Source organism: Typopeltis vanoorti, chromosome 15 (genome assembly GCF_054136105.1).
Source record: "Typopeltis vanoorti isolate ZY-2024b chromosome 15, IOZ_Tvanoo_1.0, whole genome shotgun sequence".
In the NCBI taxonomy this organism is placed as follows: Eukaryota; Metazoa; Arthropoda; class Arachnida; order Uropygi; family Thelyphonidae; genus Typopeltis; species Typopeltis vanoorti.
This window is the reverse complement of record NC_143563.1, coordinates 113316925-113344257: the sequence shown is the minus strand read 5'-3', so window position 1 is coordinate 113344257 and position 27333 is coordinate 113316925. Positions and strand designations below refer to the sequence as shown.

Below are 27333 nucleotides of genomic sequence, written 5' to 3'. Positions count from 1 at the left end.
ATTTATTTCCCTATATGTCGTTTTGATTTTTTGTAGCATTTTTAGTGTATTGAGAGGGGCGGCAAAAGCTCTAGCTACACCACTGACTAATTTGCAATAGCGAAGCTTAGTATTAAAAATCGGACATACATCGAACCAATGTTTCAGCAATCATTATTATTAATACCTCGACAGTGTGTAGCACATAGAGGAGCCTGCCTCACTGCGCAGCTTAATGAGAGCGCTCGTTCAGCCATATTGCGGTAGACGCCGCCGCTACGTTAACAATTCCTGTTAGCGTAGCGAAGTGCAGAAAGAAGTTTTTCCAAGCTTAAACTGATTAAAAATTATTTGCGAACAGCAGTGATCGAAGAAAGATTGGTTGGTCTACCAGCTATATCGACAGTGGCAGGCATAGCTTATAATTTAAATTTAGAAGAGCTTATAAACAGTTTTATTGTGCGATATCTCCGTAGAGCAAACATTTAATTAATATTATTATGTAATCGTTTTGCATTCATGTTTTACTTGTAATAAAAACAAAATAGCAATTTGAGATTTTCTTATTTTTGTATTATAATCGATCAGGGGCGATATTTAATTGTTTGTCTCGGGGTGCGATTTAATCTGGCGACGATCCTGATTATTATAGTAGAAGTACTTTTAAAAACCGGCACTTGGAATCTTAAGTATATTCTTAATTACTTAGTCGCTATAATTATCCTTTATAAAAATAGAAAAAATGTATTTCCATCTGAAGCATATCCTTCAGCATATTATCACTGCGATGTATGAAATAGGACTATCTTCATCTCGTGTTTACATGCGACAAAAAAAGATTCAAGTGAATCAATGACAGCTCTAAGAAAGCTCACGAAAATTTAATTGTGTGAGGTGGAAATGGTCATTACTGTATCTATCGTTCACTAGGGCAGAGTTTCTCAAACTGTGTTCCGCGGAACACAGTTTGAATAGGTGTTCCTATTCAAACGTGTGTGAATGGTGTTCTGCGAGAAGTTCTGAAATTTATCATTTTACTTTTCTAAACATTTTTCATAAGTATTTTATAGTAAAAATATTCTGAGGAGAATAATATTCGTGAATATGTCGAAAAGCTCAGATCAAGAACACCTAATGACATTTGTGTATCGTTAATTTTCACACATCGAAGCGTTTCAATATTTGGAAAAGGGAATACCGCTGTTTATGACGGGTCATAAAAATTGCCTGCAAACCCATTACAACAATTGGTGTCATATCTTCTGTTCTCAAAACTGAAGGAAATGACATCTGTGTAGCAAATGTCAGTGACCAAGCAGCGTATTTTTAAACATGGAAGTATTTATGAATTATTGTTAATTTTCACACGTTGAAATCTTTCAACAATCGGGAAAGAGAATACCGCCGTTTATGACCGATCATAAAAATTGCTTGCAAGCCGATTACAACAATGGGCGGCCTGTTCTCAAAACTGAATGAAATAACATCTGCGTTGCAAATGTTAGTGACCAATCAGCAAGGAAGTATAAAGAAAATTCTTCCCTGAAATTAAAGATCAAGGTAGTCTGTATCCGGTTCTCAAATCTATTACTACTGAATACTTTCTTCGCAAGTTCGTATTGCAGTGTGTAAGTGCTTGTTCTGAAACCGGAGTGCCGTGATTATTTTTAAAAGTAATAGAGAGTTAAAATTAATATGAATAAGAGACAAGGCACTTTGTTTAATTTTGGTATTAAGAAATCTCTTATTGAAGGTGTTTGTGACGGAACAGATAGTGAGTCATCCACCTCAAAGATCGCCAGGATATACAAAAGGAGGAGAAAACTACCAGCACACAGGAGAAAAAGTCTGCATTCACTCGTAAGTACTTATAATGATATTATAAATATATTTGGTGATCAGAATGGGATATGTCAATGAAAATCAGCACAAATTAATTTAATGATGTTTTTTCCTGAAGAAACTACGACATGCTACAACATTTCATTAGTCCAGTGATTGTTAACTAATTTAAATGTAATTTGTATTTGTCAACATGCCACACTGTATACTATCATGCCAAACTGTATCATAAGTATACTAATACTCTTTATGATTATGCTATAATTAATTATTAATACTTATGTTAATGTATGAACTTTAAAAAAAATTTGGAAAGGTATTTACGAGTAAATTTCTTGGGACTGAGCCCTCGGAAAAAAAAAAAAAAATCAGCTAACGTCTTTTTATTCCCGTATATAGGGAGTAGGCGAGGCGACTTTTAAAAAAAGAATTCTTCTTACTCATTTAACTAATTTTATAATTAATATCTGATTTATTTTGAACTGTTTAATTTTTGTTACTGAACATTTTATCAAATCATTCTTATTACAATTGCTTTTACGTTATTTGATACGGTTTAGTACTTTTCTTACAGGTATTGTTACAATTCATATTTACTTTTGTGTGCTGCAGTCTTTTTTACTATTTTGCATTATTCATTTACTTTTATATTATTCGACATTTCTTATTTATAATCTTATTGTTTTTCATACTAAAGTTACCTTTACAACACAATTCTATTTGTTTTTATTATAGCTCTGACAAATATTGGAATTTGAATATTATTGAAAAAATACCATGGATGCTTGTTTAAAGACAGGAACTTTAACACAAGGAGGAGCAAGTACTTCTGCTGACACATCTATTCATATGATTGGAGAAGATATGGAATTGCAAACGGTGGTTTCTTCAAACGCTAGTATTAAAGAACAAGAGTCATCTAAGAACAGACCAAAACGGAAGTACCATGAAAGTTATTTAAATTATGGATTTACATGCATTGGCAATACACATGCTCCTGATGTTTTGTGTAATAAAATACTAGTAAACAGTTCTTTGGCTCCAGCTAAATTTCGTAGGCACTTCGAAACGAAACACACTGATTACAAAGGAAAAGATATACATTTTTTTAAGAGACGACGTGACGCGCTAGAAAAATCTAAACTTTAAATGGCTACAATTGCTACAACTAAAAATGCAACAGAGGCGTCTTTTCGCGTGAGTTACCGCATTGCACTTAATGGTGAAGCTCATACAATTGGTGAGACGCTCATTAAGCCTTGTGTGAAAGACATTGTATCATGCATGTTAAACGAGCAGGTTGCTAAAAAAAAAAATAGATGCAGTACAATTATCAAATAATACTGTTTCACGCCGCATCAAAGATCTTTCTGCTGATAGAAAAAGAGCTAATTCATTGACTTAGACTGCAGTGAATATTCATTGCAAATGAATGAATCTATAGATGTCGCAGGACTCGCTGTATTACTAGTGTTTGTTCGTTACATATTTGATAAAAGTATTGAAGAAGATTTACTCACGTGCGAATATCTACAAGAAAAAACTACCGGAGAAGATATATTCAACTATATTAATAATTATATTACAAAACAGGAAATCGGTCGGTAGAAGTGTATTGATATTTGTACAGATGGTGCTCAAGCAATGAGAGGAAAGATGAAGGGAGTTGTAACACGTATCCTGCAAGTAGCTACAAGAGCCACCAAAAGTCATTATGTTTTGCATAGACAAGCACTAGTAACAAAAAGAATTCTTACATATTTAAAAACTATTTTGGATGAAGCCGTAAAAATGATCGACTATGTAAAATTTCGACCACTTCAATCCACATTATTTAAACTTTTGTGCGATGAAATGGGTAGTGCACATAACGCACTTTTATTACATCTCTGGACAGCCATCTCACTTCATTACATGAAGTGAGATGGCTGTCCAGAGGAAAAGCATTATTGAGGCTTTTTGAACTTCGTAGTGAGTTAATGGTCTTCTTGATGTCACATAATTTAGGACAAAATTTTATTGAATTATTAAGAAATTCTTCATGGTTGATGAGTCTTGCGTATCTGGCAGATATTTTTACAAAGTGCAATGAAATTAACTTATCATTACAAGGAAAGAATATTACAATTTTTAATACAAGAGATAAAATTACATCTTTTGATAGGAAGTTGCAGTTCTGGATTTCTACAGTTGAACAGATTAATTTTGATTGTTTTCCCACCTTGCATGAATTTTTGAGTGAAATAAATTTAAAGTAAATGAAGTATCTAACGTAATTTTAGAACACTTGCATGACTTGCAATTAACCCTTTTGCAATATTTTCCAAAATCCAGTGAGGATAATTCCTGGGTTCTGAATCCATTTACAGTGACAGCTAAGCCAGCAGGCTTCAGCGCAAGTGACTATGAAAATCTAATTGACTTAATTAGTGACTCTGATTTAAAACAAAAATACAAGGAACTGCCAATAAATGATTTCTGGACAAGCGTGTCAAAACTAGCTATTCTTGTTTTACTTCCTTTTACAACGACATATTTATGCGAGGCAGGATTTTCATATTATGCTGCAACCAAATCAAAGTCCAGGAACAGATTCGACGCTACACCAAATATGAGAATTCAACTTTCTAATATTGTGCCTGATATCAAAAGAATTTGTAACTCGAAGACCCAAAAACTTCGGAGTCATTAAGAACTTAATTTGCAATATACGTTTTACTATTTTTATGTGTTTTGTTTTTACTAATTAACATTTGACAATAAATGATTATTTTTTCTTAACGCTTATATTTACTCACTTATTTTATTTATATTTAACCTACAAAACCAGCACACAGGAGAAAGTCTGCATTCACTCGTAAGTACTTATAATAATATTATAAATTTTTGGTGATCAGAATGGGATACGTCAATGAAAATCAGCACAAATTAATTTAATAATGGTTTTATTGATGCTTAATTAAATATTAATTAACAATTAATTAACAATTAATTAACAATTAATTAACAATTATTAATTAATAATTATTTAACAATTAATTAACAATTATTAATTAACAATAAAATAAGCTAAAGTACCGATTAATTAATACATTACAAAATAACCAAGGTGTTCCGTGAACATTTCAGGATTTGTGAAGTGTTCCGTCGTAGAAAAAGTTTGAGAAACCCTGCACTAGGGTATATCCCGTGCACCACCAAGTATCATCAACTATTGGGATATCTAATGAGCCTCGATAAGCAGTTATTTAGAAGTGGAATAGAGATCCTTTATCGAACCAGTACTGCTTAACATATTTCATAATACCTTATTTCATATTAAGGAAGATCCAACTGGTGTTTCATATTTTGGTGGATTTTACAATAATCTAACGGGTCTTTATTTATTTATATTTATCGCAGAAATGTAGCAATACATTTCCCTAGCAGTGTTTCCCAAATCTTTGGTAATCACATACCCCGTTTAAATAGTAACATCATGGCATCCTCCTCTCAGGAAAAGGAAATTTGGCAGAAGTTTGTTTAACATTTGCGTTATAATGAATTACAAACGTGTAAGAATTTTTTAATTATTAAATACATTTTAGTTATAGGAATTTGGTTTGGGTGTGCTGTTGTGGCTTATGCAACTGCGCTACAAAATTCACGTCAATTTGACCGTATGATTGCATTTTTATTGATGTATAAAAGTTTTAAGAGTGCATAGCGCATCAGTGCTCATTTTAATTGGTCCAATGCAATTAATTGTAGGATAACTTTGAATACCAATTCATTAATCAATTAATATAGTTTTAAATATGGAAAGCATAAAGGTGAAATGAACAATAGCAATGCTAAATGCGCGACGTTTATGTGAGAAGCACAAAAGGGTTTATGCTTAGTGGTCGTATTGGATTTTCATTGGCAAATACTAGAGCGAATCACGGATAATTTAAATTTTGATACGATTTTTAAATACAGTACTATCATATAATATGCACAGAAATCAGAAAAAGTAATCACTTGGGAAATTATTAATTTTCCGAATTGAACCACACAAAGGCTGGAATAACTCGTTTTAATTACTTATATACAAGTTCTAACCTCCTTCGATCATAATCATACAATCCGCAAAAGCTCTGGCAGAAAAGTAAATATGGGCAAAAAAAAAGTTATAAATTATTTATAAAAAAATTACTTGTTTGTATCGCTGTCCTAAGCACGTCAGTTCACACTTCACGCATGCAAAACGGATGAAATTCAGAAATAAAACAAGGAACAAATGACAATATTCGATTGGATTGGTTGACACAATAACCAATCACAGCCATTGATTTTTGGCTGCTGTTTTAAACTACTGGAACGCTAAGAATTTCACCGCTATGCCAACTGTATGTCTATTCAAAGGGCCGAATGGTGTCTGTATTTGTGACCCACGAGCAAATAACGCGAATGTGATGCAATGTTTACGCATCGAAGTGTCCTCTTCATGAAGCATATTGTGTTTAATTTTAGGAATTACGCGAAACCAGGAAACAACCAGGTTAGTCTTTAACAGGAATGCAAAAATATAATATCGGTGATATTGCTATTCCGCAGAGGTGCACCGCACACCTAACACACCCTAAATATACGCACCTGGAATCCACATGCAGTAGAAACAAAAATTATGCACTGGTTAAGAACAGTGTTTTTAACCTGTGATCCATATCAAAGAGTTTAAGAAATACAAAAACAGAGATATTAATTAAATGATTTAAAATTGATTATTATTACACTTCTTCTACAGCTTCTCCCACTTAACTGGGGTCACTGTTTGTTATGAGTCTCCTCCACACCTTCCTATCTTGGGCTGTCACCACATCCAAGTTCTTCATCTTCAAGTCCTCTTCTACCAGCTCCCTCCATCTCTTCTTTGGCCGCCCACGCTTCCGCCTTCCTTGCACATCCATCTGCATGACCCTTCTTTCCACATATTCGTCCTCCCTCCTCATCACATGACCAAACCATCTCAACCTTGCCTCCTGTATTTTCGCTCCTAAGTTCGTAACTTTCACTGTTCCCCTGACATAGTCATTTCTCAGATGATCCTTTCTGGTCACACCGCACATCCACCTAAGCATTCTCATCTCTGCTACTTCCATCCTGCTGATGTTATTTTTCCTCAGGGCTACAGTTTCTATAGCATATGTCATAGCTGGCCTCACTACTGTCCTATAAATTTTGCCTTTCAGATTGATCGGCACCCTCTTATCGCATAACACTCCAGCCATCTCCCTCCAGTTCCTCCAACCCGCTTGTATCCTGCATCCCACTTCCTTGTCAGCTCCTCCATCTTCTTCCACTGTTGAACCTAAGTATCTAAAGTCTCTCACCTTCCTGATGACATTTCCTTCCAGCTCCAGATCTGTCTCCTGGCCACCGCCCACTGCGCAACACATATACTCTGTCTTACTTCTGCTCAGTCTCATACCTCTCTCTTCCAGTACTTTTCTCCATCTTTCCAGTTTAGTTTCCGCTTCTTCTCTTGAATCTACACACAGCAAGTTGTCATCTGCATACAACGTTGTCCAAGGTGCATCTTCTCTCACCTCCTCTGTTACCAACTCCATCACAATATTAAACAGAAACGGACTTAATGCTGACCCTTGATGCAAGCCAACTGTTACTTGAAAATTTTCTGTCTGTCCCAAACAGGTCCGAACACTTGTCTTCACATTTCTGTACATTTCCCGCACCAACCTGACATTTCTCTGGCACCTTCTTCTCCCTCAGACACCTCCAGACTTCTTGCCTTGGCACTCTATCGTATGCTTTCTCCAGATCAATAAATACCAGATGTAGCTCCCTTTGTTTCTCTTGATATTTTTCCATCATCTGTCGTAACCCAAAGATAGCATCTGTTGTTGATCTACCAGGCATGAAGCCAAATTGTTCCTTTGCAATCTCCACCTCCTCCCTCAATCTACCATCAAGAACCCTTTCTAGGATCTTCATTGTGTGGGACATCAACTTTATTCCTCTGTAATTTTTACAGTCTTGTGCATCCCCTTTACCCTTGTAGATGGGAACAAGAGTACTCTCCCTCCATTCCTCGGGTATATTTTCCTGTTGGCAAACTTTCATGAACAGGTCCCACAGCAGGTCAATTCCCTCTTCCCCCAGTGCCTTCCATGCCTCCACTGGAATTCTGTCGGGGCCCACCGCTTTTCCATTCCTCATCCTCTTCATGGCCTCCGTCACTTCCATTCTACTGATGTTCTGCACCATCCCCTCAGAAGGCTGCCCATCTCCTCTGTGAGTCCTTGCATTTTCCTCATTCAAAAGTCCCTCAAAGTATATTTTCCATCTGTTTCTTATGTCCACATCACTCCATAATACTCTTCCTTCAGCATCTTTGATCTGCCTCACATGTAAGATGTCCTTAGCTGCTTTATTTCTACATTTCGATAGTTGGTAAATTTTTCTCTCTCCTTCCTTTGTTTCTAATTGATCATACAGATCTTGATATGCCATGGCCTTCGCCTGTGCCACAACTCTCTTGGCTTCTTGCTTTCTCTCTTTGTACACCTCTCTGTCCTCTTCCACTCTTGTCTCATCCCACTTCTGCTTTGCCTTCCTCTTAGCTGTCACCTCCACTTGTACATCATTATTCCACCACCAACCCTCCTTCTGCTCTCTAATCTTTCCAGATGTCTCACCAAGCACCTCGATTGCACAGCTCAGGATTACTATTGAATTATGTTTCCACCAATCTTGTACACTTTCCAGTCCATCCGAAATCCTCTCTAACACTCTCTCCCTAAAACGATTCCTCACACTCTCCTCTTTTAAGCGAAACCACTTAATTGTCTTCATCCCATGGCAACCAGAAGTTCTTATCTTCGATCTTATTTTAGTCTGCGCACAGCAGTCGGTGTTGTTGTGCTACTTGATCTGTTGGAATTACTTTACAATTTGTCACAACCTTAAGATGTTTTCTTCTAGTCAAAATGTAGTCAATTTGTGAGCTGCTGTTACCACTTCTAAATGTTATCAAATGTTCTTCCGTCTTGAAGAAAAACGAGTTCACAATTGCCAGATCAAACGCTACTGCAAAGTCCACAACCCTCTCTCCTTCCTGGTTCATCATTCCCACTCCGTGGCCACCATGCACCCTTTCACCGTCTCTATTCTGTCTTCCTATGTGCCCGTTCAAGTCTCCTCCGACAATCACCATCTCATTTTCTTCCAGTTCCCTCATTTCTTCATCTAACACGTTCCAGAACTCATCTCTTTCCTCTGCTGTACAACCAACTTGCGGGGCATATACACATAATACGACCACCCGCTCTTCTCCAAGACCCAATTTCATTCTCATGATCCTGTCGTTCCTTCTACCCACGTCCAGTACTTAACCCTTCATTCTGCCACACACCACAATTCCTACACAATTTCTTCCCTCGTTATTCGCTCCAGAGTAGAACAATTTATATCCATCTCCCAGTTCCTTTGCCTTTCCCCCCTTCCACCTTGTCTCCTGCACACGTAAAATGTCCAACTTCCTCTTCCTCATCATGTCTGCCACCTCTCCTCCCCTTCCAGTCATGCTTCCAACATTCAGTGTTCCCACTCGCAACATCCTCTCCACCTGCTGGGTTCGCTTCTTTAACCGCACCCGCCCTTGATGCGGTAGCCCTCGTCCACTTCTCACAGCTGTAGGGCGATGTGGCTGCGCGTCGCTTAAGGGTTACGCCCTAGCCCTTATATCATTTTCTCTTCGACTCATAATCATAGTTTGAGTTGGCACTGAAGTTTTCCGACCGGATGCCCTTCCTGACATCAACCCTCGCATTTATCCGGGCTTGGGACCGGCACCTATTGAGGGTAGCTTGCCTCCTTCGGTGGCTGCATAAGACGAAATGACTTAGCAAGATAGGAAAGACTCACCCCTAGCCCTCGAATACTCTAATAGCATCAGGGGGAAGGAGCAAGGAGAGGAGAAAGAAGAGGAGGGACCAGTCTACAGAATAATATAACAGATATATATTACATGAAGTAAGGTATGGTCCAGCATCAGGTACCTCGGGTTTGCCATGCCCGTACTCACTAAAGTGAGCCCTTGAGGAAATTATTACACTGCATTTCAATATTTGTTAATAATAAACAGCAATACAACTGCTATAAAAGAAATAGTTTTATCCGCGCGCGTATAACATATATGTACGCCACAATTTGTAACACAATTAAACCTGTATGAGTGCACGGATGGTAAAACAAACGCCCAGGACCATTACAATTTAACATGTAAGTGATTGACATTTAGCGGAGCGTTCTGACCACATGGGACGAACTATTTCAGTTTTAACTTTCACTGCAAATTTGGAACCATGCGATTGAAACACGATCCAGCTGTCAACCAGACGTGACCCTAATGGAGATCACTGGATACACATTGCCAAAACTTTCTTTAGATTTGATCGAAATATAGAAAGTGGACGTCATAATAATAAAACTTACATAAGAAAAAATAATGTTAATTACTTGCAACATTTTCGGTTAGGTTTCCTAACTATTGTCAATGCATACAGATGATAACAGAATAGAACAACGCTTAAAATGCAAGCACTTGTGACAATAATAGCTGTTGTTGGAAAAATATAATCAAAATTAAAATCAAACAGCATCGTATATCTAAAGATCTTTCGCCTACTTCTGTGGGTACGTGTACAAACACTTGGGAAAACACTGCTCCAGAATGTTAGTTGGCGGTTGACTAGCTAGCACTGTGAGCAGCCACTACTTTTGACTCTGAAATTAATTTAGTAAAATCCACTTAAACGGATTTGGTCTCTAGACTGAAAGTGTTCTTTGGCCTGTTTTCCTGTGGAAATGAAAATTAAAAAACCTAATTTCGTTTCTTAGCGTTTTTTTTCACCTCTAAAACGCAATAATTTGCGTTTTAGAGGTGATTTGAATGCAAGTCTTTCCGCATACATCGATATTTACTGATTGAGCTACGAAGGCTCATCCTCTTTCATAGTACTGGTCAATATATTTGTGTAAATACGAACACTACGAATTTTCACTGTATTTCAGTATTATATTTATATATTATATTATATATATTAGCTGAGATTTAAAATCTCGCTGAAATCCCATTATAGGGAAAAAATCAATGTTTATTATCAATTTTTCTTGATAGCAATTTGAACGCGTATAATTGTATGCCAGTTTCTTTTTTTTTTTTTTTTTTTGACCACGTGCTTCATACCTCAATCTCTGGCTGCATTATCAGAACTTCTTGTAGCATATTTGATTATGTTCTTGTATGCTATTATATTTACTGCACAACATTCCCTTCGGACTTTAACTATTACCATTTAAAAAAAAAAAATTTTTTTTATTCAGCGTAATTACTTTGAAGAATTATTCTTTTCAACTGAATGGTCAGTTAGGTGTAATTTACAACAAAGAAAGTGTGGAGTGGCAGATAATATATCTTCTAACCAACTTTGAAATGACACGTTAGAATCTAACGTGTCATTTCAAAGTTGTAATAATATTGAAAATTAAATTATTACTACATGGGAGTCGCGAGCTGTTTTCGTTTTGTTAGACATAATGCCCAGTTTATGTGTATTGTCTAAATGTAACCTTGATATTCCCAGGATTTATATCAGTGAAGTTGAATCCGTGGCCATAGTAGGTCAGATGAATCCACTCAGGATGTCGCTGATAAGACATAATAAGTTAACCAAATATAATTATATTACGTTGCTATCTTTTGAAATAATGCCAAAACCCTTAAGAAATAACTGCACGCAACTTGGAAGAGGATCACGAGCACTCTTATCAAAAGCACAGGCAGGAGAAGCAGAGCCGTATTTTCTTCAGTCTAGCTATATTGTGGAGCACCCAATGCAAGCAGATGTATTACTGCTACTGTTACAGAGATGGCATATTTCAGTGCTCGTAAAAGGAAGGATAAGAAAGAGGCTGAAACTGGGGCAAATGGAGTTGATGTACAACTGATTAGATAAATGACCAGGATAAATAATAAATGGAGCAGATGAGTATTGTGCCAGGAATGGTTCTTTGAGATATGAATAGTTTGTAACTTATTCTGTTAGCGGAAGAACAAGTGCCAGGGAAACAAAGAGGACAATAGTTTTAATTTTGTTGCTATATATATATATATTTTTTTTTTTTTTTTCCCCGTTATAGAATAGGAAAGAACAGTAAGAACTATATTTCGTCCCGTATCTCAGTAAGTAAGAGCATGCTGCATGGTTTTCATAGTGTTCAACGAACATAATCCGCACTACACGCACATGCACAAATGTATAGCCTCACATGCATAAACTATGCTAGACAATTCATTATTGCTTGAACACTTTTCTGGGTTACTACAGATGGTATTACATGCATTGAAAAAACATAGACAACATTTTATTTTCAGTCATATCGCAAAATATGTAAACTGAGAAATAATTAGGGAACTCGCCAGTGAGTGAAGCTCTGCTGAATGCACGTGGTAACTTTTAAGTTTCAGTTCAGAAATCATGTCTATTAAACCGAAATGTGATACCAACTGCAACTGTTTTGATTGTGTATAGTGTGTAGCACGGTATTCTGTCGAAACTTTCATTACGATATAAGGTTGGATCGAGTGCGTTGTCCAAATTCGCACTCGTATAGATTGACATTGTTCGTACATAATTAAAGCCGGTTCTGTTTATATTCTTAACCAGTGACATGACGGTAACAAACTCTCAGTGATCTCTTTGAGCGCTTTAAATGCTCCCCGAGAATTTTCATTCCATTCACTAGGCTCTTGACTCTCCCACATTATGGAGTTTTTGCAGTATGCTATATAAATTAACATAGTGTTCGTAGTTTAAACTACCATGTATTTGACCAAAGAAGGGCTTAGGGAAGTTATTATATATGCTACAAAAAAAAAAAAAAAAAAAAGGAAGTTCAATACCTAGGATTTACTATAATGTCAGTGTTTGACACTTGAGACAATGATCTTATTTACTTAATAATTTGCTTATTGGAGGTCTGAAGTAGCGCAGGAAATAATTCCACGTTTGGTCTATAGAGAATAGCTTTCGGATGATCTAACCTCTTAACCCCCCCCCCCCCTCACACACACTTTAAACTACCGGTGTGTGTGTCAGTTTTACAATCCTTTTAAGAGGTTTCGTTTAAAATAAAGGTCAGAATTACACCTTGCAAGGTGCTTTCGCAGCATAGAGCAGTAATATTAATACGTGTACTGTACTATAATTGGGAAGACCCAGGTTCAAAACGCATCGTGGATGTCAGGAATGGTATTTCATCTAAAAGTGTTTAACCGTCCTTATATGGGGACGGCAGAGTTTTCCTTCCCCAACTCGGGTTTTTCGCCCTCAAAATACTTAAGCCGAATATTAACGCATTCGCTTAACAGGCGGAAATACTCGTTGCATATCCTTCTTACTTCTGCGTATTTTCTTGTTTTCGTGTTTTTCCTTCATGACATAGTTAGCGCTTAGCTTTCCGGCGCACAGATAAATAAATGAAACTATTTTTTTTTTTTTAATATTTTTTTAAATTACTGGCGTGCTCTTAATTAAATGGCTGAAAATCGGCATCCTCTTTTTTTTTTATCAAAAATTTTAAAATTCGATTTTGATATTTTGCTCTTGTCAAAATGTCCAGGACTCTGGTCACGCAATACGAATATTAAGCTCTGTTGGTAGTGCTATCTACTTATTTTTGTTGGTCCTGATTTAAATTTTACTTCAGTCTAAATTAGAAAAGAAGGAGGTCATTGTAATACTTATATCAAATGCTTAATCTGGACAGCTATCTGTGAACAGAATACATGCAGGAAATAGATTTCACTACTAGCTACAATATTTAAATTTTGTTTTGACATTTCTGTGCATCTGTGTGACAGAAATAAAGGCCATAAAACAATGCTTTTATGTTCAGACAGAAGTAATTTGATCTGCTCATTTGATTCCATTACGAAATATTTATGAGTGAATTTCCAAGAGGATGCGGAAATCAATATTTGCAAGTTGAAATTTCCCCACTTATTACTGAAATTTCATATATTCTTACGATATACTTACTTTTGATATATTCTTACCGCTAAAATGTCCGCGCGGTTAGCCTTGTGGCTATGCGCTTCGCAACCATATACCTGGGGAAGGAGTGTCCTGGGTTCGATTCCCGTTGCCGACGTGAGGAGCTTAAGGATCTTCCTCAGCCATAACCAAGTTAGCCGGGCTTGGGCGTGGACAGCAGGGTTTTTCCCCCTAGTTTATCTGGGGTTTTTCATCCCGCAAGCAGGCAAACCGGCCCCGTGAACACACACGGATCTACAGCCATAAATACTTAACTCCCATGAGGGGGCTCAACTCACCCCAATAGGGACGGGGGAGAAAAGGGAGGAAACTCCATATGAATAAATAAATAAACCGCAAAAATAAATGTAAACTTTTTTTTGGAAATCATGGATAGGCCAACCTTTTCAGGTTTTATTAAGTGAAAGTCGTTGATCATGTTGTTCTGGATATAGCAAAATACTTAGCATTAAGATATTACTCGAGCAGGAGATGATGTTATCGCTTACATGCTTTCGATGAGAAAATGAAGATGATGCGTATGATCACAGAAAGAGTGCAACTATAAAAAAATAAAATAAATATTCTTAATGGAAGTAGATATTCACAGAATCAAAATCCTTAAGTTTTAGTTCGCAATTTTGCAGAGTTTTTTCTCTGCATAATCACATCTATGGTCCCGACAACGTTCAAATAATTTCACGAGCCTGTTGTTTTCTGCTTGGTATTCTGTTGAAGGAACAATATTCAGCACTGTCTTCAGGGCCGTCGCCGGATTAGAGCGCGTCCTAAGGCAAACAATTAAATATCACACCTGATGGATTATAAGACAAAAATATAAGAAAATCTCCAATTGCTATTTTGTTTTTATTACAAGAGAAACATTAATGCAAAACGATCACATAATAATATTAATGAAATGTTTGCTCTACGAGGATATCGCACAATAAAACTGTTGATAAGCTCTTCTAAATTTAAATTATAAGCCATGTCCACCTCTGTCGATAGAGTTGCTAGACCAACCAATCTTTCTTGGTGAACAGTCTATTGTCTTGGTGAACTTTTTATTTGTGAACAGTCATTGCTGTTCACAAATAATTTTTTTAATTAGTTTAAGCCTGTAAAAATTTCTTTTATTTATATATATATATATATATATATATATATACTCATATGATAAAATTTGGTGAGGACCACTTTTCTCTTTAGATTTCTACAGTAGGTTTATTCGAAGAATTTTTAATTCTTGAAATTCTTGAGAGGCTATCACGAAGCGAGTGATAGCCTCTCCTCCAGTTTAGGGAACAGATCGGGCCAAATTTTGGCTTTGTGGCTTTTTATCCAAACAAGTGATCGAGGAGTGAATCGAGAAGTGAATCCCTGTAGTCATGCGTTGGCGAGGCGGCACATTTCTTATTGGGAAAATCACTGCGTATTATGATAGCTATTGCAACACACATCACACACCAGTGACTTCTTTGGCTATGAACCTTAGTGACGATTTCTTAGAGAGCTTGCTGCTTTTCTGGCTGCAGAAATTTTCTAGTCAGAAACAATCTCTGCATTGAGATCTATTTTATCCACACTGACGTTGTCTCCTTATTCTACTCCATTTTCACTGCTATAATTCACCGACCTCTAACTACTGGAGGGTGAATGAATGAATGCATGCAATTCAGGTCACACTGTTACCTGAATATGTTGATGAAAATACGGGGGGGGGGGGACATTACTTTTCGAAAAATTCTCATAAATATAGAGGATTATTTCCTATATCATGATTTCCTCTATTATGATTTGACTTCGATTTTACATTTCTCTGCAAGTGGTGGTAAGGGGGGGGGGGGTTATAGCTAGACTAGACTGTCCGCATATTTATTCCTTCCTTCTTGATTTACGACTTCGAGTAGACTTACACTTATCATGCAGGCGTTCCAAATTAAATCTGACGGAGTGATTAATCCTTACTCTCATATTGTCCTATGTCTGTATATTGCGCGTATTCTTCTGTTCGATTTGCATGTTTTGAGGGACGAAAAACCCGCGTTTTGATCAACATCTGATGAACATCCCTCACGAAATAGACAGGATTCGAACCCGAGTCTTTCCAACTCAAAGGCTCGTCTTTACCGAGTTAGAAAAGCTCTGTGCTTAACCCTATCGATAAAATAAAAATTATTTTCAAATAAATTTTTACAAAAGATTTCATTTTTTTTTTGACATTGATAAACCTATTGATTTAATTTTGAAAATTGATGCAGTTTTACTTTTCTTTGTGTTCACAGGGTAGCTAAAGAATCGGTCGTTAATATTTATTCATTTTTTTTCTTTCGTTCTCTTGAAGGGGGAAAGTTTAACGGCTTATGACTGCATCCGATTAATTCTATATAAATGAGCGATCTTTCTTGTTTTTTAATCCCCCCTTTCCACATATCGAATGAGTGAAATGAGAAATAGATTAACGCTGAAAGTAACTCATTGCCAGTATTTCTCCCCCCAACACTCTTGTGTGATTTGAATTGGAGGAAAATGCAATATGGCAAAGTAAGAACACTTAGTGTTTCTTTCGGTCATTTACTTCGTTTCCTTCTGTCTTATCCAATATATATATATATCCAATATGTGTGTGTGTGTATGTATATATATATATGTGTGTATATATATATATATATATATATATATATATATATATATATATATATACATACACACACATCTTCTTTTTTTATTTTTTTTTCTCCTTCATCATCTTTGTCAGACTGATCAAAAAAAAAAAAAAAAAGAAAGAAAACGTGAGGGCTTCTTTCTCTTGTTCTATGTTTAGTTCCGCACAATTTCATTCCCTAACGTCCGGCTTAATGCGAAGACATGCAACGCACCTTTGATTCAGACTTCTTTCTACTTTCGTGACTTTTTTACCGAGCTTTGTTTTTAACTTTATCGTTCTGACTATAGACGGAAGTCACGCAATTCCGTTTTGACATTGACCTGTCCTATAATTTCGCTCATAGACACTGCTAAAGAAAGTTGTTTACTCATCTTTCACCGTCTGTCTGCCTTCACATCTGAAGCGATCTTCTTTCAGACAAGTAGACTTCCCAACAACTGCGTGCTGCTTTCTCATACTTTAATCGTGAACGGGCAAACTTATTACTTATTACCAAACTTTTTGATTAATTTTTCTAGTCAGTCATCGCACCGAATGTCTGCCCTTTTGAAGGAGTGCTTTTTATTTGTGAATGCGCAAATGATATTTGGTTCGTAAATGTTTTCTCTTAAACAAAATTATCAGTACGCACAATATCTTCTACGATTTTCTAAAAAGAAATCCTCACTTGATATGACAAAGACTTCAGTGCAGTTGCTTTATGGAATTTACTATACATAATTATTCTCGGCGGAATACAGTACAGTCATTGTTTTCTTCACAGGGTTTAATTAGTGCATTTCAGAATAATTGTAAGTTATTTGCATTCACTGGATATAGCTCATCTGACCGTTTCTCTTCTTTAGAAGATCAGATGCGTTTCATAGCTAAGCATATCACTGCTAATGCGTTTTTATGTTCAAGAAATAGCAAATGTGCCACTACGTGTATATTGAATGTGAATATTGAATGTTTTGTTGCTATGACAGCATCTCACACCACCACTGGAATGTGCAACTTGTATAGCCCGTTAAGTAATTTATCACCAATTTGAATTCGCAACGAAACGAATGCAAATTTATTTGTTGATAGGGTGATTTGACTTTCATTAGAAGAAATTTCAGAACCTCTGCATTATCTTTAGCTTTGTTCCGTCACAATGTTCTGGAAGAAATCCTGCTATTGATTTAAAAAAAAAATTTTGAATGAAAACGGAATGGGTTCTCTCAATTAACGTGACTCCATCATTATTATTCTTAAAAGAACTTTCATATGGGTTTCGTTATATTTCTTTGTTAATGTCGAAGGTATACTAACTACTGATTATGATTTTCTCAAAATGATAATAATAATAATTAAGCATGAACTCTGCATTGAATTTGTTTTAATGTTTTTCGAGTTCGATCGAACGTTTGTCTTTCCAGAAGTATCTATCCTTATCTATACATGCTCATGTTGCCACTTAGTCTTACTCAGTATCAAATTGAAGTTTGTAAACATCGAAATAATTCATATTGCCATTAAATTTTGATAATAAAGACTTTGAGTTTCTATGCTTCTCTACAGGAGTCTCCGTAGTTCAGCCGGTTTCGGCAAAACCCTTTAGTTGGAAAAACCTAGGTTCGAATCTTGTCTAGGACGCAAAAAACCTTTATCAGAGGTTGTCATTTGAAGATGAGTTAGCCGTTGTCATACGGAGGTGGTGGGTTCATACCGCCTAGAAATTCGGGTTTTCATTTTGCATTCAGGCAAATGGGTCAAGAAAACAATTTACAAACACGTACAGACATTTTGGCAAAGCTAATCACCTTATCATAAAATTACAAAAGTCAGTGCACCCACTAGCGCTCTTAACTACGCTATTAGTTTCAAGATATGACCTTGAGCTCTAACCCTGCCTGCCATAAGCAGCAAAATTTCACATTTGTACTGTATCATCCCCTTACCATATGGTGTGTTTGCTTCTATCCTCGTTCCGTTCCTGAAGGCTCCATTCTCTCAGTCTCTCCATCTTTGCTTTCCACAATCCATTTATCATTTTGGTCACACGCGGCTTGATCTTTTCAACTGTCTCCCTATCTCTTCTGAACTCTAGTAGCCTTATCAAAGACTTTTATTTATGAAATTAATAATAACTTCCTTTTTCTCACAAATAATCTTGTGAGAAAAAGGAAGAAGTAGTACAACTGCTATATCTATGATATACCAGTTGTATCAAAAGCTTGTGTCCTAGAATTAATGCTCATCCTGAATCACCTTCACAAGCTATCATGCTCATCCAGCAGCTAACCAACAGCATGGAAACAAGCTTTTGGCCTATTCCTAAAAATGGAAATAAAAGTTAGCAGACTATTGTCCCATTGCTCATGCCTCAGCATTCTTGTAAATAAAGGAAGACGTCATAAATGACCAACTAGTACATTAGTTGGAGATATACCAGTTAATTAATAATCAATATTATGAATTTCGTGACTCTCACCCCACAGCATTTCTCTTGTCTAACCTCACCCATGGACAAGGCATGGAAACGCTTGGAGAAACTCACATGGTCGCAATTGATATTTCCAAGGCATGTGATCGAATGTAAATTTTTTTGAGTGCATTGTTAGCTTTCTCTTGGGTTAGTTTCGTATCGTGGGCGGTTAATGCTCACCCATATTCTTCTTTGTATTCATTGACCATCTTTCACTAACATGAAATCCTGTTCATAGTTGCACCGTATACTCCATTCCTGTTCTTTATTCAGAAAATTTTGTAGTGCTCAAATAGTTCAAGTTTCAAGATCTTTATAATCAACTTTCAACACCGATCTCCTGATTGTTATCAAACGGATTGATGATAATTTAGTGAATTTCGATGCCATCAGAATACAGTCCTGTTTTTTTTTTTTTTTTTTTTTTTTTGGAAGACAGATTATGCTTCTCTTTCTTTCACCTTGGTGGTGTTCCGATTGCCAACCAAGATCAGTTTTCTTTTCTTGGATTGACTTTCAAATGTATCTGGCGCGCACACACACACACACACACACACACACACACACACACACACACACACACACACACACACACACACACACACACACACACACACACACACACACACACACACACAGAGAGAGAGAGAGAGGGAGAAACTATCAATTCCGGAGCGTTTTCAAGCTCCGAAAAATTTGATATTTTTCTTCGTTCTGAACATTACTTCATCATCAGATTCCTGACATGCACCCACAAGGGGTGTACAGGATATGATAGTACTACATGAAAAATTTACATCATTACTAACTTCATATCTACAATTTTCCTCCAAATCAGTCTGTTACTTGTCAAGACTCCAACATTATAAGATCTTATATTTCTATCGTCTAAGGCACTTTGTACCGTATCAATCCACCTATATCTTGGTCTTCTTCTGGGTCGTTTTCCTGCCAACCTGGCAGAGAACACTTGTTTTGCTAATCGTTCCTTGCCCATTTTGTTTAGGTGACCATACCACCTGAGATTAGCTCTGCTAACGCATTCCTGGATGCCGACAATGTCAAGTTCTTTCCTAATATCCTCGTTTTTAATACGATATTGCCATTGATGCCATCCGTTCACGCCTCTCATCTTTCTCAGGGCTCTCATATCTGCGGTCTCTGGTCTTTAGTCAAGTGTTTTACTCCTGACCCAGCTCTCAGATCCATAAATTAAAACTGGTTTGAACACTGTCTTGTATTCAGCTAATTTAGTGTTCCGACTAATTTCTCTCTTATTCCATATGAATTTATTCAATTGACTTCCCACCATACCAGCTTGATTTTGTTGTCTATTTCCATATTTAATTTACCATCTTCAATAAAAATCGTGCCTAAGTAGCTGAAATGTTTTAGTTATTTAACAGGTTCCCCGTTCACAACACAGTTGACATTTTCAACAATTCTACCTATTTTCATTGTCTTTGTCTTTTTAATGTTGATCTTCATACCATACCTATTACATCAGTTATTCAATTTAGTCAGGGAATCTTGCAAACTTGTAGCGGATTTATTTAGAAGTTTAACATCATCCGCATAAAGCAAAGAGCTGATATTAACATATCCAATTTTGATATCAGGTTTAATACCACTTTCCTTCCTAATGTGATCCATATAGATAATGAATAACAGAGGGGACAATGTACATCATTGTCTCACACCAGATTTAACATTAAACCATCTTCCTTTACTTCATTTAATTCTAACTGCCGACTTATAACTCAAATACAGACTAAGTATTGCTTGATATAATGCCCCATTGACACCATATAACTGTAGCGTATTGAATAGCTTCTCTCTTGGCACCTTATCATATGCCTTTTCCAGATCGACAAAACTTAAATATAGATCTTCGTTATATTACCATGTTTTCTCAACTATTTGTCGTAAAGTGAAGATCTGGTCCTGACAGCCTCTATTTGGCCTGAATCCAGCTTGTTCTTCACCAAGCTTTTCTTCCACAATTATTTTCAACCGTTTCTCAAGTATACTTGCATAGATCTTGCCAGGAACACTCAGTGGGGAAATACCTCTGTAAATCTCATATTCAGTTTTATTTTCCTTTTTATATATGGCCTACTATTAGAGCTCTACTCCAATCATCGGGAATTCGTTCCTCTGTCCAGGCTTTCTGAACTATGCAGTGCAGCCCACTGTAAGACTTTTATACCACCATACTAAAACATTTCTGGTCGAATATCATCTACTCCTGTGCCTTTCCACATTTCAAGCCTTTGATGGATTTTTCTACTTCAAATATGGATATGTATTCCTGACTGTATGCCTATTGAGTGTTTTTTTTACCACTGTGCTATCACTGCTTGTTTCATTTAGCAATTTTTCGAAGTAATTACTCCATACTTAAAGGATATTTTTTTCTCCCGTTTTCATGTCACCTTTTTCATCTCTGTCTCCTTTTACAGTACTCTTTCCTCCATTTCTAAGCTTCTTCAACAACCTCCAGAATATCTTACCACCTTCTTGATATTTATTTTCTATGTTCTTGCCAAAGTCCTCCCATGACTTTTGTTTAGCTAGTTTTACACAGTGTTTCGCTTTCTTACATTTGTCTCTGTATTGTCTAAGAGCACAATCTGACTTATTTGCTAGTAACTTTTGATATGCTTTATTCTTTTCCTTCACTGCCTCCTTAACTTCCTGTGTCCACCATGGAGTATTATTTTTCTATCCTTGCAGACAACCTCACCACATACCTCTTTGGCTGAATCAATCAAGGTTTTCTTCAAGGCTTGCCTGAATCTCCAAGGCTTGGTTCCTGTCCTCAAACTCTTTCATTTTTTCTTCAATAATCTTTGTGTATTTTAGTCTACAGTTCACATCTGAGAGCTGCTCAACTTTTATTCGCTTTAAAACTTTCTTACATGTTATTCTTTTCAGTATGAAATTCAATTTTATCCTGCTCAAGACTAAATAGTGATCGCTTCCAATTTCAAATCCTCTGTACACTCTGGTGTCCTGCACTAGGGAGAAAACATCACTATCAACAATAACATAGTCAATAAGACTTTTCCTATTCCTTGCCTCTTCTCTCCATGTGAATTTGGGCACATTTTTATGTTGGAACATGGTGTTAGTAATAACCAGTCCATGTCCTGAGCAAAAATCCAACAGGTATTTGCCAATATTATTAACCTTGCTCTTTTCTTCAAATTTTCCCAAAATATATTTGTATGTCTGACAATCATTTCCTACTCTGCTATTTAGATCCCGAACAAGGACCAACTTATCATTTTTCATTGTGTCAGTTGCTTTTTTTAAAGCATAAAAAAATTCCTCCACTTCTACCCTAGTAGAAACTTCTGTGGACCATAGGCATAACTAAGTCTCATTTTCCAATTTCTCCATTCTCATATTTGCCCACATCACTTTACTTGAGACTGCCTGCCATTCAAGAAGATTAGCCTCGTATTTTGTGTTGAATACTATGCCTAGTCTTTCTCTTCCTTGATTGTCATTTCCTGAATGTAACATTTTGTATTTATTGCTCAGAAAGATCTCACCAGTTTTTGTCTTTTTTGTTTCAGTCACTCCTATTATGTCGATCTGGTGCTTATCTAATTCCTCAGCTAGCTCCATTTCTTTGCCATTCAGGTTTCTTATGTTGATAGTAGCGATCTTTAACTATGGTGATGTTGAGTTGAGGTGTGCTTTCAGATTTGTTCCAGTAGCTGACTTTTCGCTGTTCGCCCTGGTTCCTTGGCGAAAACAACGGGGGCCTTGTCTACTTCCGTATGAAACTAGATAACCCTTTCTTTTGAAAGATCTTCAATATTCCTTGCATTATGATAGTATCGAACCCATGTCTGTTTCAACTGGAAAACGCATATCGTCACGTCTACCACCGTAAATGAATTTTAGGTCTTCCAACTTAATGAATTATGTTAAATTTATTTATCTTGCAATGAATGAATGTAACAAACTTTATTTATCTCAACATCAACGTAATATAACGTTAACCAATTTTAGACCTACGGAAAGCTTTTGGAGCAGTATCCATGAACTTTTATTGAAACAAACAAACAACAATAAAAACTTGGGACTGTAGGAATTAGAAGTCGTGCTCTTGCCTGGTTTGAAGGATGTTTAACGCTTAGATCACAAACCGTACAAATAAACAAATCCCATAGCAATTTCATTCGGTTTCATCTTTTATTTCTTACCTCACTTAATAAGAAACGAAGCCGACATAAAGAAGTACAGAAATGTGATCAAACGGAGCTTAAAATTCCCTAAGAATATACCTATCATTTTCCCAGAACAAGTGTATACATTAAAAATGAACCACTTCTAAAATAATCAGTGATGTTCAAGCTTTTTATTTTGCGCGCGGGCGCGCGCACGCACACACACACACACACACACACACACACACACGAACACACACAAATTCTTTTGCTAATAGCTCCTTGCCCTTCGATTTTTTTTTCTTTTAATATCACTCGAACGTTATCTCTGAAGCTATTGGTAGATGTATCAATTGTTTAACAACAAAATGAAGTCACTTACTGTAAGTCGTTATCTTTTGCTGTTTTCAAATTGATTTAAGAGGGAGCGAGACTGAAGACGGATCTTGTAGATAATTCTTAATGTAAAATGTTTGGCTAAGATATGTTGTTTGGAAATCGAGAAATGAAGTAAGAAAAATAATTAATTCCCCAAGAACAGTAGACTTGAAAACTGAATATTTGTTTTAAAAAGTAATAACAGTTAAGGATCGAGCAATAAGGTAATTTTATAAGCGCTTTATATATATTTCAAATTTCACAAAAATGCATTTAATTTTGATTATGTCTTTTCTCCCACTAGAGGACGAGCTCTCTAACATTCAGACTCAGATTGCTAAGTTTACCAAATAGTAAACTTGACTACGGAACGATGCAAAATATCCTCTGAAAATGTAAGTCATTTTATTGCAAGAATATTTTATTAATTCATTTAATCACTGGATGAAAAAAAAGTAATGAGTTCTGTGCACAGGTTATGAATTGATTTCAAATATACAAATCGCTTATGAGCATAGCATTCCGTGATTTTTGTGCAAATGTATTGGCATCTTTAATTAAGCCTGATTTTAGCCTGATCGCTAGCGAAGGACACAGGCTCGAGCTAGCAGTATGAAAACTTTATTAGTAATTGGTATGAATTTCGTATACATATATGCTGTTGTTAGTATCTTGGTCTTCACGCTTCATACTCCTCTCTCTCGTGTGATATGTTTTTAAGATGTCTTCGGAAGCGAAGAGTGGCTGTTAGCTTCGTCATGTCTGTCAGCTCGAGACAACTCAAGAACGGATGAGCCAATTTTGATGAGAATGTTATATTTAAGACTTTAAATACAAATTGCCGAGCAATTTTGAGTTTGTTAATTCGAACGATAACGATTGCCGCTTCACCTATTTTTCTGCGCCATTGATGCGATTGATGCACGCAGTGGAGTTAAACCCGTGGGCTCTCATTTAGTTTTCTTTATTCAGTGATCAGTGATAGGCGCTAACATATTGTCTACACTGTTTACGCTCTACGTACTTTTCCTGACTGGTTCGTTATTATAGTTAAGAAACGAATACCCGTTCTCTGAGTCAAGCTTATCAGGCGGCATTTGTTGTCTATTTAGTCTATCGCTGACCTCTGATTTTTTAATACAGTTAAAATCAGTTTATTCTTAAAAAAATATGGCTTCCTATTTATGAGACATTTTAACGGAAGAAGAAGAGAACCTCCATCATTTTTTAACACTTAATGATATTTTAAACCACTTTTTATTTTTATTTTTTTAGTGGTTCCTTTATTTTATTATTTAATTTCACTTAGCTTTACAAGGTTGCCAGTCATGATATCTTTTTAAGGCTTTTTCCTATTTTAAGGTACTGCAAATAATAATAATAATAATAATAGATTACAGAATAGGAGGAGAGACGATAATACAAACATACAAGTTAGTAAGGAGATTCTTACAGTATAAATACAGGGGGGAGGGATTTTAGGCTCATGCCAGGTGTGTGTGTGTGCGTTTTTTTGGGGGGGGGGGGAGAGACTTCAAGTGATCCCTGAGTAGGGGGTGGTCAGGAAGAATATGAAGTCTAGGCTCTTTTCATGACGTGTAGTGAGAGAGTGAATGGACCAGTGGTTAATGTTTTTAAGAAGAGATATGATAAGATTCCAGGGCTCTCCTTTGACAAGCCTTTGACTCCGTGGAGGTGCCTGCATATAATAATTATTGCATTAATTTTTTTTTTCTTTTCAGAATTATACAACAAAAGACAGTATATGTATAATCCAAGAACTTAAGTTCATCTGACTTACAAAATTTATAAAGATTACGCAAATCAATGTGTAGAGCACAATAGAGCAATACACAAAGGAATATGCAGAGGATAAATTATATATACAAAATAATTAGTTAATTTTGATTTGAACCCTGTATGTTGTATTCCTTGGGAAATACGTCTGGGGAAAGACTGTTCCACAGTACTGCAGTAGCAGGGATGAATGAGGAGGAAAAGAAACTTGTTTTATGGGTTTCGAGGTGTACTGTGAAAGGATGTTGGGCGGCAGCTGTATTATTATTATGCGAATCATTATTATAATAGAAGTTTCAGTACTCTATGAATCAGATTTTCCACTACTTGTTTATGTTGGCTTTCTGATTAAGAGTGGTAGGCGCTGTTAAAGCTTTTTCTGAGTCAAATAGCTAATAGTATTCATGTATTGTTTCCTTTTGCACCTTTGGAATTAAATATTTAAAGCCCACCTTTCTGCAGAAATGAGTATCTGGTCTAATGTTTACATGCTTATTATCAGATTTTAAGAACACTAGCATTCTGCAAATTTACAATTGTCTAAGTTGTAAGATAATTACTTGAGGGATATTTACAGCTCATTGTAATGTCTCTGTATTATTGATTAGAGCGAAATTAGAGGTATCAACGCGATGTGATAGATTCCTCCCTAGATTAGAATACGATACTGTATAACAGTTTGTATCCGAGTGAAATGTTCTATATCGTCACGCTTAAGAATCTTAAACAGAAAACTAGAAAGCATAAATCTTACTCTGTTGCATAGATTTATGCAACTTCTCTATTTAGCAAATGATGCTGGCGGTTATCATCCTCTTAGGTCATATTATCCTCTAGTTAATTATATGCATTGCATGTAAATTCCAACGAATGTATGAATTTGTAGTGAATGAATTAACCCTGCGGGTCTTACGTTCCCAGCTGCATATGGACTTACGCCCTGCTGTTGTCACTTTTAAAGTAGGCCTTTCGGAGGAGTAGATCAGGGTAGTCTGAGTTGCAGTCTGACTTATTTGACAGGTGTGTTACCGACGATGCAAGAATTACTCCCATCTGTTTACCGTATAGATGAATAATGGCTTGGAGCAGTCTGAACGTTAAGATTCAACAAGATAAGATATACTTCCGATGCCTTATAAGTATATGGCCGTCAACTGATTAATAGCGTGCGAACTGCATTGTATACTGCAGATTAATTAAGTGCAAAGGAATCAGGGTCTCCAGTGATGATATTTTTTGTTTTCTTTTATTTTTATGTGTGTCAGTCTGTCATGAATTTTGGTACATACTAAAATATAACCTGTACTTGTCTGGTCCAAGTGGATATCCACACTTCAAACTACAGTCCTTGGTTCGAATCCTACCGTGGAATGGATGTTTATGAATTTCTTTAGGAGAAATGATTTTTATCGCCAAGTAAAGAGAAACTACACCTCTTTATATTGGAGGCTTAAAGTAGGTAGAAAAAGATCAGGTTTCCCGTATGACGTCATCCACAGCATTGGAATGTGACAGGTTTACGACCTTCAGCGAGGACAGCAATCACATAATCTACCCTATAGATATAAAATGATAAGCCTTTTTATGTAACGTTTTTTGTCAAGTTATTTGAAACGTTTTGAAACTCGGGGGCTAGCCTGGGTGTCGAGTCATCAGAATTCAAGGAGAACCGGTCTATCAGTACGGAACTCGGGGGAGTTGGGTGCCGTAGGCGTCAGGGGGCGAAGCCCCCCTAGTAATAATAATAAAAAATTCCTCCAAAAATTAGAATTGTGATAAAATATAATGTATAATAAGATACTTTTTAGTTAATATTTATGTGTGCGCAATGCATAAGAAGCACTTTCAAGTAAATAAATTTCCATTATTTCGATATATGATTGAAACACACATTTCCAATTCGCATGAATATAATGACATGAAATGTTCAACCACGGTATCGTTTATTTCGAG

The 27333-nt window shown here is 36.3% G+C and overlaps 1 long non-coding RNA gene across 3 annotated transcripts in view; it reads left to right on the top strand.

Annotated features, from left to right (window-relative positions):
* The window catches only part of LOC150099084 (uncharacterized), a 187523-nt gene that overhangs the window by 57823 nt on the left and 102367 nt on the right, over positions 1–27333 (top strand). For 2 of the 3 annotated variants that reach the window (XR_016549504.1, XR_016549505.1), the window contains exon 2: positions 23888–23978. The exons of the other annotated variant lie outside the window; for it this stretch is intronic. This is a non-coding gene — a long non-coding RNA (uncharacterized LOC150099084). The remainder of the gene's footprint in view (positions 1–23887; positions 23979–27333) is intronic. 3 annotated transcript variants of the gene reach the window in all.